A 7,635-nucleotide genomic window follows, 5' to 3' on the forward strand; every position below is an offset into this window, starting at 1 on the left:
AGAGATCACAGGGTCGAGTCTGAACACCCATAAAAGAGAAGCACTCTCTGGATAGGCACAAATTGTCCACTTACACATCTTAATACTCTTAGCTCCTCTCTTGGCCCCCTGGAAACAGCTCGTGGGGCTGCTCCACGTCCTCCCCCAGCATCTCTGGCTAATCTGAGTCTCAGTCTGACGGCTTCCTTCACACCCACCTGCCCCAGCTGTGTCCTTCAAAAACACTTAGAGACTGCAGCCAAGCTAGTTTTCTTTTTAACTTTCGATTTTTATTGAGGTAAATTAAGAGTTGGGAACAATCCCAACTTAACTTTCCTAATACTGTCACTAAGTGGCCATGGGTAATTGCTTGAAAGCTGGCCGCCAGATGACAGTCTGAACAGACCAACCCATGGTGGCAGGCAAGCCTCAGAAGGGTCAGCCATTCAGCACCACTCCACAGCCCATTATCTGTATGCTTTGCTGACCCTGAGCTGGAAAAACCAAGCCTCCTGGATGTGAAATTTGGATCAGAACTACCTAAACAGCTTCTCTGTCGGCTTTTCCAGGCTAAGGGGACAAGAATCTTAATTGTTGAAAGCTAATGATGATGATGTCTAACAGAAAATCACTTGCCCATGTACACATCAAGTTGGATCGGTTACTGGAGACTGTTCACCTAGTGCCGATGACTTTTAAAATATCTCTGTGCCATAGGTGTGAGCATTTTGGCTCTAGAAATTCCTGCAGGGCATATAAAGGCGGTGAGCCTTATGGAAAGGAAATTGAGCCCTCTTCCAGGCCTGCCTCAGTGGGCTCCCCACAGACAGTGTGAAGGTGGGTCAGGCACTCCATTCTTAGGATCCTCAACATAGCTGTCCATAAAAGGGGGATGAGGCCCTCTGCCATGTTGACTTGAAAGGGGATTTATGGAGATCAAGTGACACATGCTCTGAATGGATCTTGTAAACTTCAATTATACGTAAAGCAAATGACACAGATGAAAGATTCTCTATCCCTAGTGCCCCGTGTTACTGTCCTGCTCTCCAGACCCTGCTGGAGCTGCCATAGGTGCTCTCCCCAAGGGTGTATGGGCTGTTGAGCTCTACTGTCCAGGCCTTAGGGGTCATGATTGATGAGATTCGTTCACTTTAAGGAAAGTCAACACCATTTTGAGGCTGGATGAACTTGAGGGGTCTTTTATTTGCCACGAGTTTGGCCTGAACCTCAACCAGCATCATACAAGGGTGTCGTGCTTGATAAGCACATGTGACAACGCGTGGATGATGGGATGAATGACCACAGATTAACCATAGAGAAGCTTTCCCAGCCTGTGAAGGGCTCAGCGGCCCTCCTGGTTTGGGCTAACACGGACGCTCGCTAACCTGATGAAGTCTTGTCACTTCCTACTGTGGACAGATTTTCCTGGTTTACTTATTTATTCCTCTTAAATTGCTCTTAATCCCAGCTGATGTTTTCTGTTAAGTTCTATTTTAACTTGCTTAGAAAGTTTCCCAAGCAAAAGGGCATCATTTTCCCCCCTTATGGTTGTATTTTCAGTATTGGAAAAAAATATTTCTTCATGGGATAAAGTATGAAAGTAATTTCCCAAAATAGGAAAATAGACTTCAAGGCTTCCAGAAAAACTGAGAAATTAGAAACAAAAAGGTCTTGTTTGTTTTCATATTTATTTGCTTTTTGAAATTATAAAAGTAATCCGTGCTTATTGTAGCAAATTGGTACAAAAAGCACAGAACAGTAAAGAGAGACAGAAAACACTTTCAACACCCAGGCACCTTCCTTCTAGTATTTTTTTCCCAATGCATTTTCCACAGCTCAAATCATTTATTGATTCATTGAGCAAATAATTTTTGTGGCTCCTGTGAACTAGGCACCATGTGGGGCAAGCATTTTTTTGGAAGACACTGGTCAACAGGATAGTTTTACCCAGTTATGCATCTGCTTTCTTTATTTATAACAAAGTTTCTCCAGGAGATGTTTGCCCATTTGTGAGTATATCAGGGGCCACGTCTACAAAATTGGTGGAAAGGTCTTCCTGTGTGGATTGTTAACTAATAATCATGTCATTCTCTAAGTCACATGAAAGTCTCTGTCCATTTGTTATTTAGAATAGAACATAATCATCCTAAAGTAGCTGCTCAGTGATGGATGAGACCCATGAATTCTGACACCATTGCTCTGCCTATCAAAATTTTAAAAGGGATAAGTATTCCATGACCCTATCCTAATCCTGGGCCAGTGCTTTAGGGCTCATCCTGTAAAGCAACAGGGCTCTGAAAAATGTTAGTGGGCCCAACCGGTTCATCTTTTTGTATGATTGAGAGACAAAAAGAGATAAAGAATGAATATTGCTGTTTTTATCTTTGCTCCTCTAGGGTAGAATTGTTTTCTACAGCATCCCCTGAGCCCCCCAAATCTCCAATCAAAGGAGAGAATGAAAAAGAATTGTTCTGGGGATCCTGGGTGGCTCAGCGGTTTAGCGCCTGCCTTTGGCCCAGGGAGCGATCCTGGAGTCCCAGGATCCAGTCCCAGGATCGAGTCCCAGGATCGAGTCCCAGGATGGAGTCCCAGGATGGAGTCCCACGTCGGGCTCCTAGCATGGAGCCTGCTTCTCCCTCCTCCTGTGTCTCTGCCTCTCTTTCTCTCTATGTCTATCATAAATAAATAAATCTTAAAAAAAAAAAGAACTGTTCTTCTAAATTATTCAAATTTAAGAATATAGGTACAGATCAGACTGAGGCATCAGTAAAAATGTCTCTCGCTAGCATGTTGCAATCATCCCCACCCCCAAAGTCAATTAGCTTCCACTTAAGTGGCCTCTCCAGTCACAGAGGGGATCTCTTTTGTTTTCCTTTGTACCCAGGGCTCCCTTCTAGTCCCTTAATGAAACAGTCCAAACATTTATATACAGTAAAGCTCTGAGTATGGTGTTCACAGTGGGGGAGTGTGGGGCACACAGTGACTTTGCCATCCATCCTGGGGGATTTCAGAAAGTTTTTCACTTTTTCAATAATATTTTCCAAGTCTGTCTGTCTGTCTGCCTTCTGTCTATCTCTGTTTCAGCACAAAGGCAAGTTTTCAGGTCAGCTTTCCAAAAATGAGTTGCATCTGATATTTTTCGTACTATAGAAGTCAGTGAACACATCGAAGTATTGAGATTACAATTTCCCATATTTAGAGGATTTCCTACTAAATTTTTTGAGAGGTTTATTGGCTTTGGTCCCTCATTTTAATTCAGGATGGTAATATTAAAATGCTTATGAGGCAAAAGTCTTTGTCCCTAAGAAGCAGCCGTGGGAAATTAGAAGCACGGCTATCTGTATACACGCCTACATACACATAGGAGCTGGACAGTAGTGAAAGAAGGAAAAACAGAGTTGATTCAGGACTATTGCCATCGGGGAAAAGAGACCTCAGTGTTGAACTAAGCTCACTTCCAAATACAGCATGGACAGTGGGAATTTATAGCCACGAGCCGGGTCGGGGGTAGCAGATAGCAAATTGCTAAGAGGAATTATCAGTAATAAGGAGATTTTTGGCTTAAACCAATCAAACAGGATTCTTGCTGATGACAGGCCAGGGTGATGAGAGGTCACCTGGGGGAATGCTGAAGAATGAGGAATCTGCTAGGATACAGAGGATGAAGGCTTTCACTAAACTGACTTAGTTCTTGCCAGAAGTAGATTTTATAAGGAAGTGTATAAATAGACCTAGAAGGTTCAGGAGCCTGACTAAAGTTTGGTCAAGCAAGGAATCTTTGTCAATATATAGATTTTGTTTTTTCTGGATTCTTAAAATGTCAAGTTTTTAGTGAAAATTTTCCTAGGGCAACAGTTCCCTTGCAAGGAGTCCATGAAGCATCTGCATCCGAATAACCCTGGGGAGATTTTTTTTTTTAAGATTTTATTTATTTATTCATGAGAGAGAGAGAGAGAGAGAGAGGCAGAAGGAGAAGCAGGCTCCATGCAGGGAGCCCGACATGGGACTCCATCCTGGGTCTCCAGGATCACGCCCTGGGCCAAAGGCAGTGCTAAACCACTGAGCCACCCGAGCTGCCTAGATTTTTTTTTTTTTTCAAATATGGAATTAAGATTTTTTTTTAGATCCTCAGATGATCTGACTTAGTGGGACTTGAGAATCTATATTTTAAACGTCTTCATCAATCATTGTCATGCTCAGGTACAGTTGAGAGCCACTGTCTAGGGCAGTGTACTTGGCCAAGTCTTGAAAAGAGCAAAGCCATGCCTTATGTTTTATTTTCTAAAATAATAGTGACAGTAGCTACCACTCAGTTACTTTATGTTTCAGTTTCTGTACTAGGTATTCCCCTATATTGAGTTAAACACATAGTTATTGAGAGCCTGTTACGGTGTTGAATTTGCAGTCATCTAACCCTAGAAGATTTCTTTAGCTTTAGGACAATGAATGTTTTTTAAGCTAGACAGCCTATGAACAGGCTTTATTAAAGCATTGCCTCCCTTTCTTTACCTTAGTTTACTTCCTTTTTGTGAGGTGCACAAAGTGGGTTGTGGCTAACTAAACAACTGTCAGATAGCCAAGAAATAACATTGAAATTGATAGCAAGTGCATGGTTTAGACACAAAAGAGTAGAGTGGAGCACAGTGTGATAGGTAAGGAGTTAATAGTCTGTGTTTTCAGGTAGTGCATCATAGATTCCCTTCAGGGTGCTGATAGTATGCATAGGAAATGCCTCCACATATATATTTTTCCCTTGTCTGTTTTATTAATGTAATGATGCAGTTGTGCTGATTTGTGTTGTTGGAGCTGTTAATATTTTTACATCTAAGGTGAGTAAATTGCAAATTGATTCATTCAGAAATATTAAGATCTATTCCAGAGACAATTTCGGGGTATGGTGTTTCATCTTTTTTAAAGTTTGCTCAAGGGATGTCTGGGTGGCTCAGTGGTTGAGCGTCTGCTTTCGGCCCAGAGCATGATCCTGGAGTCCTGGGATCAAGTCCCGCATCGGGCTCCCTGCATGGAGCCTGCTTCTCCCTCTGCCTATGTCTCTGTGTCTCTCATGAATAAATAAATAAAATCTTTAAAAATAAAAAAATAAAGTTTTCTCAAGATCACATTCATTGGCAGTGGAAGTAGAATCAGAATCCTTAAGTCCATCTGCACTACCAGCCACGCTGATAGAAACAACATGGTTGGAACCCACCATCCTTAACTGTTGCATCAAAGTATTTGAGAATGGATGGCAAGAATTGACACCTCCCAGTTTACTCTGTGAATTCCAGTAATCCCAACATAGAAATTATTTTTAAAAAATTAAACGAGTTTGGTTTTAAGAAACTTTGCTCCTTTGGGGTTGTAAAAGCATGGATTATCCATCTATGTGGTTTTAAAGGCTCTTTACATCTCCCTGCATGGTCTGATCTGTTTCAAGTACATCTGCTATGAATGTAACTGAAAGGGAGACTGTCACAATTTACAGGTCTTGGCAATTTCTCCCCAGGAAAATAGAGAAGGGGGATCTGCTAAGTAATCAAAGTTTCAAAGGTTCTCAGCCAATAAATCCATAGCAAAATTTTAAGCATAAGGAAAACAGAACAATTTTCCTTTTATCTATGCAAACAGCCAACCTCATCATCACGGAGTGATTTTCTGACAATAAATAGGAAATGTCTCTTGAACATTGGCTGGTCTTTCATTCAACAACATTTATTGAGTACCTTTCATGTACCAGCATTTTAGGCACTTCAGGTACATTGGGAACAAACAGATAAAGATCGCTTGTCCTTCAGATTTTTCCTGTTAAACTTTTTTTTTTTTTTCTTACTTGAAAATTTTATTGGTCAGGGATAAAGGAAGTCAGGCAGCCCCCCAGGGTTCCACAAGCTCTCACTGCTTCCGCCATTGATGGGGCGGTTCACGTGCTTGGGGGACCCCAGGAATGCCTGAGCTTGGGTCTGGCACTGAGGGGCACCACATAGGCCAAGAGCAGAGGCGGGGGGGAGTCCAGGCAGTTGGGGGCCAGGACCTGGTGAATCAGCAGCAAGTCCAGCAGGTTGTAGTTCCCAAAGGAGATCCGGTTGCCCACGATGAAGGCCTGGCCCCCCTCATTCTGGGACAGCAGCGTTTCAAAAGGCTTCAGGTAACCTGGTAGTACCTTCACTTAGATCCTCCACACCATCGTTCACTACATCCAGCAAGGCCACCTCCTGCTGGTCCTTCCCGTAGAGCCCAAGGGAGCAGCCTAGGTGTTGCAGGTGGCATTGGACTGGTACAAGGTGAGGTCTCCATCCTGGAACTTGGGGAGCTGCCCATACAGACAGGAGGCCTTGAGTGAGCCCTTCATCCAGGTCTCCATGGTCACCACCTCCTGCTTCCAGCTCTGGCTGGCCCTGGTCAGCCAGCAGCGTGCACATGGCCTCACAGGGCCCTCGAACAGGGAAGTAGATGGTGGCGTAGGGCGGCATGGTTGCAGCACAGGGGCGGTGGCAGTAGCAGTAGCAGTGGCAGTGACGGTGGCGGCAGCACTTCCTGTTAAACTTTTACACATTTTGGAAATATCAATGGAATACAGATTTCGTTGGTCTGTGGGTTGTAAACTGGTAATCAGAGGCTCAGTTCAGCTCACAGATGATTTCTTTGGTTAGCTGGGCGGACTTTAGTGAGTTTGAATGCTTTAGAAGAGCTAGACATTGACCAGAAGACACAAGTCTGTGCCATTTCTTACTGTTTGCACCTCATCGGCTTCACTCCTCCACTTACATGTCTGGCTCCTGAAGGCATCCGGGTCTGTGGCTGCTGGCATTTAGTATGTCCAAGCTTGGAATTGGTTCTTTCTGTGCATCTGGAATTTTCAGTGTAAACTCTTTCATCACCTCAAGGAATTCAGATGCTCTGAATTCTTGGTCATTCATGGGTGTCAACTCCCACACATAGTCACATAAAAGATTCTGAGGCCAGAAAGGCCAGTGGCTTACATGGCTGGTAATAATAGCTAAGATGTTTCTAGAACTCTCTATGCTGTTCTTTCTTTTATGCTGGAAATCTTTTATGGTTTTTTTTTTTTTTCCTGTTGGCAAAATGTACATGGTGGTTACAGGGGGAAACAAGCTCTTGCATCTATATTTTAGGAAGATAATGGAAGTCTTCTCTCATTCCTCTCAAGTGTCAGCCAGCTGCACTGTCTGGACTCCTACACTCATCCTCTCCTTTTGAAATGGAATGCTCCTCCCCACTCCCTATCCCCACAATTCCTCCCGGTCTGTTCAATCCAATTCATCCTTCCCTTAGGGTTCCTATCTTATTCATTAAAACAATTTATCCTACTTTAACTCTTGTTGGTTTTCCCTTCTCTGAAGTCAAGGCACATTTAGGAAAGTCAATACCATCCATTCATTCTTTTCAACATTGTTTGATTGGCTACCCTGCCCTGCCCCAAGCACTCCAAATTGAGCCCTTAAATATCTATTGTCCTGTATGGTTTAGTGATGGTTATGGTCATCCTATTTCCTTAACAAAGTGTACATTTTTCATTAGGATGGACCATGCCTGAGACCACCATTTTCCATACAGTGCTCTTGTAGGAGTAAGAAAAGGACCTTGTCGCCACTTGGGTGCAATGCTTGGAGGCGGAACACACCGCCCCCCTCCCATTGC

General features: G+C 43.3%; 1 pseudogene; it reads right to left on the reverse strand.

The window, feature by feature from the left end:
• Positions 1-5,822: 5,822 nt before the first annotated feature.
• Positions 5,823-6,446, reverse strand: LOC144289161 (glutathione S-transferase P pseudogene; annotated as a pseudogene).
• Positions 6,447-7,635: the final 1,189 nt, after the last annotated feature.

Source organism: Canis aureus, chromosome 18, assembly GCF_053574225.1.
Source record: "Canis aureus isolate CA01 chromosome 18, VMU_Caureus_v.1.0, whole genome shotgun sequence".
Classification (NCBI taxonomy): domain Eukaryota; kingdom Metazoa; phylum Chordata; class Mammalia; order Carnivora; family Canidae; genus Canis; species Canis aureus.